The 13,086-nt window shown below is 35.9% G+C and overlaps 1 protein-coding gene across 2 annotated transcripts in view; it reads left to right on the top strand.

Annotated features, from left to right (window-relative positions):
• The first annotated feature begins 10,022 nt into the window (after window positions 1–10,022).
• Window positions 10,023–13,086, top strand: part of Tsl (membrane-attack complex domain containing protein torso-like) — a 34,172-nt gene continuing 31,108 nt past the window's right edge. Inside the window, exons 1-2 of one of the 2 annotated variants that reach the window (XM_072004339.1) lie at window positions 10,023–10,196; window positions 10,754–10,816. The gene's annotated coding sequence lies outside the window, so the exon portion shown is untranslated. Of the gene's footprint in view, window positions 10,817–13,086 lie in introns of both variants that reach the window. The other variant, XM_072004335.1, reaches the window with a different exon arrangement.

Below are 13,086 nucleotides of genomic sequence, written 5' to 3'. Positions count from 1 at the left end.
GTGAAGTAAGAAACGGATTATTGTTTGAAGATATATGAAGAATAAGAATATTCTATTCTTGTATTTTATTACAGTACTTTTCCAAATGTGATGAGAGAATAAAAAGTGGAGTAGTAAGTAGTTAAAAGGTTCCCTGCAATGTTAAAATTGTCAATTCAGGAATATTTGGTATCAAATACAGTATTTTAAATTACAGTTTTGCAGTAAAACTGTAAATTTTACCGCTATTTAAGGAACAAAAAAAGGGAACAGCATACTTTACATATGAAACAATACCATAATTTCCTATTTCAAATTTTACTGAAACATCATGAAAACGATCCATAAAATTATAAAGTGGATTGCTCATTGATAAGTGCTTAAAACCTGCGCTCTTGAAGCTTCGTTATTAAAACTTACAGTCACGTTGTATGTATATATATACATGTACATACGTTTATCAGGCAAAAAATGTTATTTACAACTGCTCCTATCAACCCTGACATAATGGACTAGTAGTTCTGAAACACCCTGTATATATGTACATGGTATGTTACGCCACTGACGAACGCATTGTGCCAGCGTAGCGAGTAAACGAGTCACGCTGCGTCACGTTCTGGCCCACCACCGCAGCAGCAGCAGCCCTTCTCCTTTTGTACGAACACCCCGCCGCTTTTCAGCCCGGCCAGAATTACGTTACGCCGCTTTACTATCGGCCAGTTTATATTCGAGGTTTATGCGGACCTCGGCTAGATACACGTGAATAGCGTTTTAATCGAATCGCGCCGCAGCCACGTAATGATATTTACTCCCTTCCTTTACCGTGCACTCCACGGTATAGAATGGGGAAGACTCCCCCTTTCGCCCTTCCCCCCCCCCTTTTTTGATATGTCTTTGTTTTTTGTCCTCCCTTATTTGTTCTCTGTTCAGTTGTTTGTCCGCAGATTGGAAAATTGAAATCTTTTGGCTAGTTCCTTGGCCTTTGATACCGAATTTTGAATTCTCCAGTTAGATTGGATATAATAGATTTGGTACTTGGTTTTTAGGTACTTGCATACTCGGTTTCTATTGCACGATCGAACTAATGACTTTAATGAAATTTTACAAGTTATAACTTGCATGGTATTTATCATTTGATAAATATTCTTGCGTAAGATTAACGAATCTAGTAATAAAGTTAATGAAATTTTACAAGAATTATATAACGAAAAACTTATAAAACTTCAAAGAAGAAGTCTATAATTTATAACCTATAACTTGTCGGTTTGCTATCCTGGTATGATAGTTACAACAGAAGTTACTTTTAATCTGATCACGCTCGCGACTTCTCACAAATTTTCTATTTTCTAGTTAAATATAAACAAACCATTGTTAATACACGTATTTTTCAAGTTATCACAAATGTATATCAAAAACTCCAAAGATAGTGTGCCAATATACTAACTAATAATAAAAACTCTATATGTTTATCTTTCTTACCTGATTTCAGTAGATAATAACTTTATACGTTTTTCTAACCTCATTTCAGCCACTCAAGACATCAATTCGTTGGCGTGCGAAAAGCGAATCGAATTGCGAGTTCGAGGACGGAGAAGATGAAAACTGTCGAAATATTCGCACATGCCTGCTCATAACTTAATGGAGTTGACAAGTCGTCGACGAGGATGATGGACTGCGCTAGATCCAGGGGATTCCTGCAACCCCAACGCGGGGTTAAAAACGGATTCGCCACGGGCAGCTGCGGCGACGCGACTCCTCTCGCCTTCTAGCTCATTTTCCTCTTCCTTATTTTTCGGGGGAAATCAACTCTCTCGCTTTCTCTCTCGTCCGTGTAATCGGTTTTTCTGTTGTGTCACTTGAACATGGCAGCCTTTGTGCACACGCGTGTTTTACACGAGACCCGTGTCCAGAATTATGCACGGGACGACCCCTCGTCGGAACTTCGAGAAGCGAAAACCACTTTATTATACGCCCGTCGAAATTTTCATTCATACTCGTTTTACTTCGTCATGGTTCCTTAATACCGTTCGATGCTGAAATATAAACGCGAACGTGCGTAACTTATGCGTAATAGGTTCATTGTTTATTCTATAGAATCTTCCTTGAGTGAAAAGTTAGTCAGGTGTTTAATAGATGATAATGCTGATGATAGATAGACTTATATAATTATTTTTCTAACCTTACTTCGATTACTCAAAGCACCAGTATAGTATTGTGAGATAGAAACAAACTATATTAAATTAGTGGAATTACCTTTATGGAATCTGATAAGCGATGGTTCTTACGTGTTCAATTATTTTTTGGTTTGATAAATGATGTCATAACGTGTAATAGTGATATTAAAATATAAAGATGGCTTATATAGATAGCGAACAAAAATTGAACGTGATTTATAATTTTAGGAAGAGGAAATTTGGATCTACAGATCTATATGAAAATAAATTTTGGTAAATTTAACATCCAATGGTAATATATCGTTATCTTAGTTACAGTTGATAAAGTAGAAAATGCGATACAAGTATGCTCACCTGATATACATTTTATTCTAATGGTTATTTTAATGTCATTTCCAACGTTGCCGATGCAGCAAAGAATAAGATTAGAATATCAGTAGCGGTTGGAATTAAAACTAAATTTTATGTATCAAACTATGAATAAAGTAGATGGTATAGATAAATAGAAAGGATAGATAAGGATTATCAAGTATCCATAAGTAGCAGATGTAACAATTATCTTTCTACTAATATTACTAATTTATTAATCTTTCCACTTCGCTATTTTTTATTCTTACTGTTTTTTCTGTGCGAAAGAACTAACTGTTGAATAAAAATTAAACACAGTTTCTAGGGTTAGGTCTGCTACAATTTTGAACTTACTTTCTAAAGTGTCATTACACACCTCTACGTTAACAATTTACACTAACATTTGACGTTACATTATGATCTATATTTCCATTTTTAAATACCAATAAGTATTCAATATAACCATTTTTTTTTCTCCAGAGTCACTTAACCCTTATATATAAGCTTATTGCATATTAACACATTCTTACATTCCATCAACTTGCAAGAAGTTCTACGGAAAAAGCAAAAGAATATGTAACATGTTACGCCACTATACAAGCGTCTTGCATATGTATTATTTAATTATAGAATTCTTCGATCAGTACGTGCTTCGCAAAGACAAGATCCAGTCGAGCCATACTCGATGATAAAAGTAACGTCTAACGCTTGTCTCCAAATTGTATGAGGTAACACCTGTGCGACAAGGTGAAAACGATTAAAAGGTGACATTAATCGAGTTACCTCGTGCAGCGAGTGCCTAATCGATCACAGACTTTCAATTTATTACGAAAGCCACGTCGAGGATTGTCGTCTGCATACATGCGCGTCATTGAACGTTGTAGCGTGAGAAGCACGCTCAAGCGATGATGTTAGAAGACTGCGTTTGTGATAACATTCGATTTCAAGGCCGCGAATGCACTCTCTTACCGATGCTCGCGCAACCGGTTCCTTCGGATTACATCGATAGTCTGGCAAAAGATGCGTCGCTTTCGCGTCACTGTTACTCATAAAGAAAAACGAAATTTCAAGCGCATTCAGAGATGTTCTCGAAATGTTATTAGTCGAAAACCATACGTGAAAAATATGATAAGTCGTATTTTGCAGAAGAGTAATTTTTAAATTCAATATGTCGTTAACCAATACCATACCAAAATTATCTCTCCATTTGATTTTGCGATTAAACAGGTGTCTTTCATTATTCTGAACATTTGGCAAACTATAAATTATTTCAACTACAAACTATATATATTTAACTATAAATCAATTATTAATTCCCGTTAATCGTAGATTGCTATTTATCTCGTGGGTTGTTTGATATTCGCAAACATTTTCTGAAGAAATTATAACCATACTGTGCAAAATTTTCATCACGCAACAATGTCCAAAAAGCGTGAACGAACTGTACATTTATTATCTTAAGCAACAAGAATTGTAAACCAGTACATACGTAAGTGTATACACCAATTTCAATTTTTGCGTTTAAACGTAGACTTTCTTGATACATTCACTGCCAAATTGCTAATGCATTTCGCATAATATATATACATATTAGCATTAAACCGGCCCGGCCTTATTTCACACCGGTTGCTCGGCAAAAGGGCCGAATTCACTTTCACAAAGCCATACGAAGTGAAGTGGAAGACTCCTTTCGAAACGTGGCAACGAAATCCTGTCCCACGCGAGGACATAACCAGATCATTGCCGATTTCGTGGATAAGATACAGTATAGTTAAATTGTTTCCATCAGCAACGCGATCTTCTTTGTTTAAAAGCCTGAAACATGTGTCTGTGAATAACCTGCCTGATGGTGTATCGTGCTGAGACGCGGCTGCTCGTGACTAATGTGACCTTCACCCTTGCCTCGTTTCACCGACTGGTCATTTCTCTTCCAGTGGCCAGCTAACTTCTTGAACTAGCACCGCAGCCAGTCCGGTTGCCAATGTTTAGGTGATGGTATCACGAAAGAAGATTTCTTCGTTGTATCGTTGATACTCTGCGAATCTTTTACCGAATAATTTTTATTATAACGACAAACGAGAGAAGAAACGTCGAATATATTTTTATTTTATTTTATTTATCTTCTTATATATTTTATTTTTTATTGTTATTGAATAATCTGTTCTTTTATACTATTCTACGAAACAGCAAATACTTTCTTGCGGATCTTAAGCGCATTTTTAATTCAGTAATAATGAAACGAAAGAAGAGGAGCAACCTGAGATATTTCTTTGTTAAGTCCTTAATCCTCAAATTTTTTGCTGCATAATTTTTTCTTCTCGAAGCTAATCCAATAACGACGGAACTATAGACGAATAAGAAATATTTCACAAGATAAAATTAATGTAAATATTAGAACACATCGCTAATGTAACAAAGACGAAGAAGAGGAACAATGTGAAATATTTTACTTCGACATGAGATTCCATGCTGGATCTCTAATAGCGTGCAGGTCTCTTGCTAAGCGGTGTTCCTTTTTGTGACTGCTGTTAGGTATGCTGTTAATCTGGTAATACAGCTTTTCAAGTAACGTCTTCGCGGTTATTACTGATTACTATCATATACGAGTGAAAGACAAGATGAAATATTTGATGTTCATATGAGATATAATTTCAGTTTAATGACCGTTTTTCGTTCAATAATTTTTCTTCGATAGTAATTGATGACGCGGTATTACAAGCTTTCGCATCGGTGATTGGTACGTGATGAAATCGCGGAAGAAGAGTAAGATGCAATGTTTCACGTATTTAGCACGTTCTTCGATATACATACACATGTACTTGGCTTGATCGTATATCTTTCGAAATTATCAAAAATTTAAATAAACCGACAATTTCTTGAAATTGAATCGCACAGGAAAAAGAATTAATTGAAGTATTTAATCGAAACTCTATATAGTGATTATATAGTGATTGATCGGATAATAGATATTAGCCTTTGTAATAGACTTTTATATAATCCTTTGATTTCAAACGAACATCTTGAGAACATTATTATATGCAACTTTATATACTATGCTAATAAGTAACCTTGTTTCAAATGATATTTTAATTATGATCTTATAGAATGAATTATGGATTACACTCATATTGAATAAGAATGCTTCATTGAAAATACCACAGTATTTCCGGACAAATTTCAAGAGAAAATTTCGTTTGCTCTATGTTCTCAATTTCTAATTGTACGCGACAAAAGTTGTTCAAAATTGAATTAAACGCGAACTGTAGCAAATTACAATTAATTAATACCCGATCTATTCTCGACGATAGATTTGTGTTGTTTTATATCCTTCGTAAACATAAATTACAACGAATTCAACGTAAAGTCTGGTATATCTTGAAACGCGAAGTATCCCACAAAAGCATAAGATGCTGCACCAAGCTCCAAAGACACAGTGGGAAAAGAGAAACGGAAAAGAGTCTGAGGATCACGTAACGTCGTTATTCAACGTTATTCAACTCGATTAAACGTGTTCCTTTGCACCGAACCACCCAGTTAATTCGCACGATATCCATAGTCATTTCTTTTCCGGCTGGTCGCGGTATCAGAACTTTCACGCTCGAAATGTTGGCTGGCCATTGCGAAATCAGATGATATTTACAGAAACGTGTCGGCTTTTCGCTTGTTCGCTTTATAAACCGATTATATCGTAGGAATTGTAAGGAACGATGACGCCGACACAACAGCCAACTGCCGGAAGAATTGCAGCTAGTGTTCGTGTCGTTGGATGGGTCGTTAGTATTCTTCAAGGTCGCGATCGTTGGATGCTCGGAATACATAGGGCGTTTATAGAGGCGAGATAGGCCTCGAGCGTGGGCGTATCTCACTGCTATGCGCATCTTAATTAGATACGTGTATCGGGCATTGTGGCTCGTGTAAGGAACCCGAGTGTGCCAGCTATTTTTGGCCAATAAATTGAACTTTCCTCGCATCACAATGCTGCATACAAATAAAAATACGCTTCACGGGACTGCTTTGCAAGTGGAGGAATTTAGATGAAGTTTTCGAGAAATGGTTTTAAGGTTGAATTGTATAGTGTACGAACGATGACTCACAAAAAGATTTGGATACTTGTAGAAACCCTGAACGTGCGCTGTGTACTATATAAAATATTTGAAATTTTATTAGCACTGTAATGAGATACAATTATAACTAAAATTTGATATGGTCTTAAATTTCTGCATCGGTAAGTAGGTTTAGTTTACCGTAAAATGTTAATATTTTGCTGCAGCAATTTTTAAGGCACTTGCATAAAGATTACAGTCTTTATCCGAGTACTGGAATTCCCGAATATTTGGAATATATCAGTTGTCAGAGTGGATTTCTCGCGCATTAAGATCCTCGTGGTTACATAGACGTAGATACTTTCACAGTCAGAAAGATCGACATAATTAACTGTCTCGAGGAGACTTCTGTTGTCAACCGAATAGGAATCCCTTTCACCGATTATTTCTGCGCTTATGTAATTCACCACGAAATGTTGGAACGACAAATTTTCTCAGAAAAATTAGCTTTTCATAGAAGAGATTGAATAAACAAGGTAACTTGCGATTCAAGCGTTAGGAAAATTAATATATAAACTAATTTCTATTAATAATATCGATGAACTCTCTGTGAACTTAATTGGTTTTTCGTCCAGTCGCGGGGAGACGCGATCGCGTTGAAGCGCGTCAACGGGAGTCGTAAATTATGATAATCGACACCACGGGCAAGTCGATCCCCTTATTTCTTGTGGGATAATAGGGGTGTTTGTTTCCCTTGTTCCTGGGAAAAACTAACTATTTCGCTGGGCAAACATCCACTTTCTCTGTAATTAGTAAGAGCGTGCAATAAATCTAAGAACTGTTTAAAGGACCATTCATAAACCGGAAATACTTATATGAATAGAAATTAAGCTAAACAGATTCGGTTTATGGAGGTTCCTTGGATTTATTGCGGATCAGTGTAACGAAGTGTAGGCCTTGGCGGCCAGACCGTGAGGGACCATCTCGCTCGACGTAACATTAATATTTCCTATATATCTCGTACAAAAATCGGAGTCAATTATTAAACTTACTAGAAAGTAATCCCTAGATGTCAAAACGAGCCGCAGTATTCTTTCTCAAGTCAATTGTCTAAACGAGCAGCAAACTAGCGAGGAGGTGACTAGATGAAAAGATCGTTGATTCCATTTAGAATGAACGTGAGACCGGAAATAAGGGCCGAAGGTGCCGCGAATTAGGCTTCATTGTTATCAAAGAAACGACAGGAAGAGGAGCCATCGTAAGAAGGAAGCTTACGCATAATGAGGAAAATCAGATCGGCTGGTTATGAAATACGAGATCGTTTACCAACGTTGTCTTGCAACAGACTCGATGAAGTTTCAAAAGTGAAACGATTACCACATTTCTTATTCCCTGTTTTGTCGCGTGCATATTTACATCGTTTTTGTGTCACCTCGATTGCTACGGTAACACTCTTTCAACGCGTTATCGGTTCAAAATGCTTTGCAAATACATTTTTTTTCAATTTATATTTAGTTTCCATATTCGATCGATGTGTAACATATGCGAAACGTAACATATTTCTTCTAAAAATAAATATAAACAATCTATCAACAATACAAATTAATAAATTATTTTCATTGAAATTTTGTACAATTTTTTTTTTAATAATACATATTTTCTAGACATATTATTCCGTGAGATAATAGAAAGTTATTTCGATTCTATATCAGGTGAAAATCTGGTATTTCGTTTATATACGGTAAAAGCTTTTATGTAAAATATAAGGAAACGTATTCGAGCTTTTATTGTCTTACGCGATACTTACCTTCGATATTATCCTTTTGTCGATACAGGCACCTTGAACGCGTAATAGGAAACGATCTTAACATACTCGAATCTTAGTCATACATGTCCCGTTTAACGTCACAAAGATTTCATACATTTTAATCTTGAAAATCGATCAATTATCATAAATGAATTGGCCATCAGTAAAATATAAAACACGTTATCCTTGAATCTCGCTTATCTGATCTTGTAATTAAAATCTCCTTTTCCTTGAATATAAACATGAATATCAATATGGATTAAATGCCATCATTATCCACTATCTAGCGTATATCTTTAACTGAAAAGGGAAACGTGTCATAAATACACCAACTCGATCGCGTTTATTCGCCACATTCAAACGCATAATATCTTGAAGCATCTACAAGTTGCATATTTATGCCCATAATGACGTTTATGTATCCCTCCTTTCTGGATTTATGTAATCGGTCCGTTTTCCTCGTATGTTTTTTCCGACCAGACGGCCATAAATAACGCGTTTTGTCCTTCTTATTTTCATCCTCATCTTCGACATAAATCGACAATGGACACAGATTTTCCACCTGCTATAAGACTCGTTCTTCCCTGCGGTGCAGCGTCCAAGCGACACAAAATAGAAGCCACTAAGGACACGTACGATTCTGTGCCACCTAAGGATCCATATTATTCAGACAAGAATCGAAAAAAGGAAAAAAGACGAGGATGCATCTTATCTGTCGTTTACCACCCATCGCGAGACTGGAACCTTCATTCCTTCCCTCCACGTTATCCCAACTAGTCCACTTAGTGATCAATGTGTGCGTGAACGATCGTTTATTATCGTTTTATGTATGCAAGATGTTGTATGCAGTAGTGTCTTGTTAACTGACCGCAAGTTGGAAATGAATTTCGTTAATTGATACAAGGCTTGAGATATGTAACGCTTAAAAGCAAGGATTCTGTGTCGACGTGCAATACGATAAAGATATTGTGAGTGATATTAAATTTAATCTAAGATACTACGGAGATTATGAAGTCAGAATTGTATGTGAAGAGTTAAATGTTACAACTTTGGGCAAGCGAAACGAAAGAAACTGGAAATTAAGGAAATTATGAAAACGAAGAAAAATAAATCTTTCAACAGGTCGTTATCAGATAGTAAATTTAAATTGCTCAATCACTTAATTGCTCACTCACAGATAAGAATTTCTCTCTTTCAGCATTCCATACTAATTGTTGTATTGACATATATCCTCATTTTCCAATGAAATATTTTCTTATCAGCTCATTTATTTTCATGGTATTAAATCTTTTTTAGTCATTTGATAGTATATTATGTACTATCAAATGATATCAAACTTTATACATTTGAACGCTGTACAAATACTTTCTGTATTCAAAAATGGTCGTATTTTCTATTACGACTAGTTAAGAAATATGTATAATTTTATGCAGCAAGTATAACATCCTCATCTTAATAAATACTGTACTTTTAGAATTAACTCTTATCTTAAAATTGATGATTTACTTTTTTAATAAATCCACGATACTCTGCTATACGAAGTCCCTTCTAAGAGATGGCAGGGATAGCTATGGTCAGCTGGCAAGGCAGAATTCCGGCCAGTTAGCAAGGCACTTACTATACACAGGCGCGCGCGCGCATTCACCGGTGATCGTTCGCTCACAGCGAGTAGATACGAAATAGCGGCCGCAGTCGCGAAGGCTCGCTGCTCACGGTGAGATCGTGGTACGTCGGGATCGTCAACGGAGAACGGTGTCGATCGTGATCGATCGATCGATCGTTGTCGGTGGTGAACGCGGCGATTCCCAACGTGACAGGAAGAACGAACGGAAAGACACGCCACACGTGAGAATACATCGTTCAGGATCAGAACACGAAAAAGACAGACAGATAGATAGATAGATAGATAGAGAGAAAGAGAGAGAGCGAGAGAGAGAGAGAGAGAGAGAAAGAGAGAGACTGGTGATCTCGTTTTTTATCGATCGATTGCCCTCAAAGATTTGCAACATCGATCGATGGTCACATTCATAACGACCGATTCAACGCGCGGGAAATAAAAGACCGCGTAAACTGCCGGTACGATTCTGCGCAATGACAACGTCTTATCCGCGTACAAACTATTAATATTTCTAACAAATTGCATGTATGAATTTGAAGAAAGTAAGTGGTAATTGGTTTGAATTTAATTGGAGACTGAGTGACATTGAGTGATCAAGTTTGATCGTTGATGTAATATATTATCAAAGTAAGGTTAAGCGGATGTTTGTCATTTGGTACGAGATAGAATAACTCAAAGTGCACGAGCAGTGTGTCTGAAAGAACCACAGTGGTGATTTAGTAGTGAGAAACGACGAGTCTCGTTGAAAGAAATGCTGATACGTTCTGTCGGTGGATCTATATAGTTGCGGCAAGATTGGAAGAGTAACTGCGAATAAAGGGAGATGGAGAATCCTTAAGACATCCAGGTGAGCCTATCAATTGCTCTTTTTTAAGTCTATGCAGGTGTTGCAGTTTTATCGATTTGACGTCAATATTTTGTAAGGGGAGACTTGACTGCTCGGTCGAAGTAATCGAAATAAGTCGATGCGCGATAATATCGACGGATAATGTCGAAACCAGGATCTTTTCTTGCATAATAATTTATCAATTACAATAAATAATATGTATTGGTAGAATGACAGGTTAGTAATTATTGTAGACATCTTTTTTACAATCTGATCATTTTTCATCAAATAGAATAATGAATTAATAATTTATCAACTTTACTTGTGAAATTTCATTTACGTTACTACTAAACAATGTTAATGTCATGCGAGGATACTTATTAATTGTTGTAATTTGTAACGTGGCTTCTTTCGTTAATAGCGTTAGTAGAATTGTGCAAGACGACCCTGATCATTATATACAGTATAGAATAATATCGTTCATGGAAATGTTTTTTTTATGAGGCAGATTATTTCTTAACAGGTAGAGTTCGTTGTTATCGTCACATAAATAGTTTGGTCATCGGGTACCCAGTCGCCTCTGCGGTGCCATGAATGAGAATTTGAGGGTTTCGTGTCTTTTTATTTCATACTCATGTCCTGATCCATCTTTCGTGCACCTTGTTGCTTTTAGCATCGGGGTAAGGTCGGCTCTTGAAACGTATCCAATGTTCGGTCGTTTTCATGAAAATTCAATTGAGCACGAGTATCTTATTCAAATAAGGAAATGAAAGAAAGAAAGGGGACGAAGAAAAATATTCTGTATATATAATATTGAATATGCTCAGTCGTGAGAATCAATGGTTGAAAAAACATGTGCTGCTTACAATGCATGTTTCTGAACTCACTATGTATACAAAACGATATTTTATTTTGTTAGTTTTGAGAATGATCAAGATAAACAAAATTTATGATAATATTATTCCATATATGTTATGTAAAGTAAATCTGAATAGTTGAGTCATGTTTCAAAGTTCTGATAGCACATATAATTATGTTTGTGATCGATACACATTTGCATAGATATTTTAACGATCTTTCTAGAAATCTTTTATAGGTTTTTTTTTATTAATTTTCTCGATGTATTATTGATTGAACAATTTATGTTAGTGAGGATATGATTTCTATTTAACGAAACAAAAACTTTGCTATATATTTACATATACATACATGTATAATTTAATTATTAGTTTAACTAAATTACGACATAAGCCAAAGATAATTATTAATATTGCTTACGTATCAAATACAACTACTTACACATATGCCAACTAAAACTTTAGAATCGGTAAAGTATATAGTTCTCTATAATCGAATGTATCATTGTTCTTCTGCCAACTTTCGTATTAATTCGTCAATCGCATCAAGTGCCAACTACTCTTATAAACTTGCTGTCCTTCAATTAATTTAACTCTAGAAAATTATTTAAACTAACCTAAAGTCATCAAGTTTCTTCTAAAAAAATCCCAACATCCCTTGCAAGCTGTAGTTAAAAATTTTCTAGTTATTAACTATCTACAAATATAGACGTTATAAATACAAATTACACGTTATAAATACAATAACATAACATTAACCTATATTCAGACATACGTATGTCTATAATGATATAAAAATCACTTTCAACGAACACCAAACGATTTCTTCATACGTTTCGAGCTCATGGAACCGATCTGTCAGCCACTTGGTAAAGTAGGTCTCCATTCAGGAAGTGAACTTACCGTCGAAATGAAGGTGCACATGTATACACGAGCTGCACGTGAGTCTACTGTTCGAACATTGCGTATCGACTTACCTAACGCGTTATTTAACCTCTCGCTACGCTAAACGTTGGATTACATTCCGCGGGACCATCGGATTGCATTCCGAAATTCTATCCGAATTGTTCGCGATGACCGATACTCGAATGGCAATTCAATAGCTGCGGAATCGATTGCAAAAAGCTCGTCTATTAGGTTCGTTTTGATGCACCGTTAGCATTGACTAAAACCGTTAATCTGCGATGCGCGCGAACCTTGTCGTATTTAAAATAATAGCAGTAGCCTCGCTAAGTTTCTTGGTTCACTTTCGCTTTTCTCATTCAATCGTGTCGTCCTGCTAAAGAAAAATTTCTTAAATTTGAAGAATGTACGAGATAATTGCTATCGATACTCGTGAATTTCTGCTCAATCTTATGTTCAAATTTTTCTTAAAATATCGCAAGACTTTCGATTGTTGAAACAAGAATGAGATTCAGATATATGCAAAAAGGG

This window comes from Bombus fervidus, chromosome 1 (assembly GCF_041682495.2).
Source record: "Bombus fervidus isolate BK054 chromosome 1, iyBomFerv1, whole genome shotgun sequence".
In the NCBI taxonomy this organism is placed as follows: Eukaryota; Metazoa; Arthropoda; class Insecta; order Hymenoptera; family Apidae; genus Bombus; species Bombus fervidus.
Note: the sequence above shows the minus strand (reverse complement) of the source record. Positions and strands in the feature narration are given on the sequence as shown.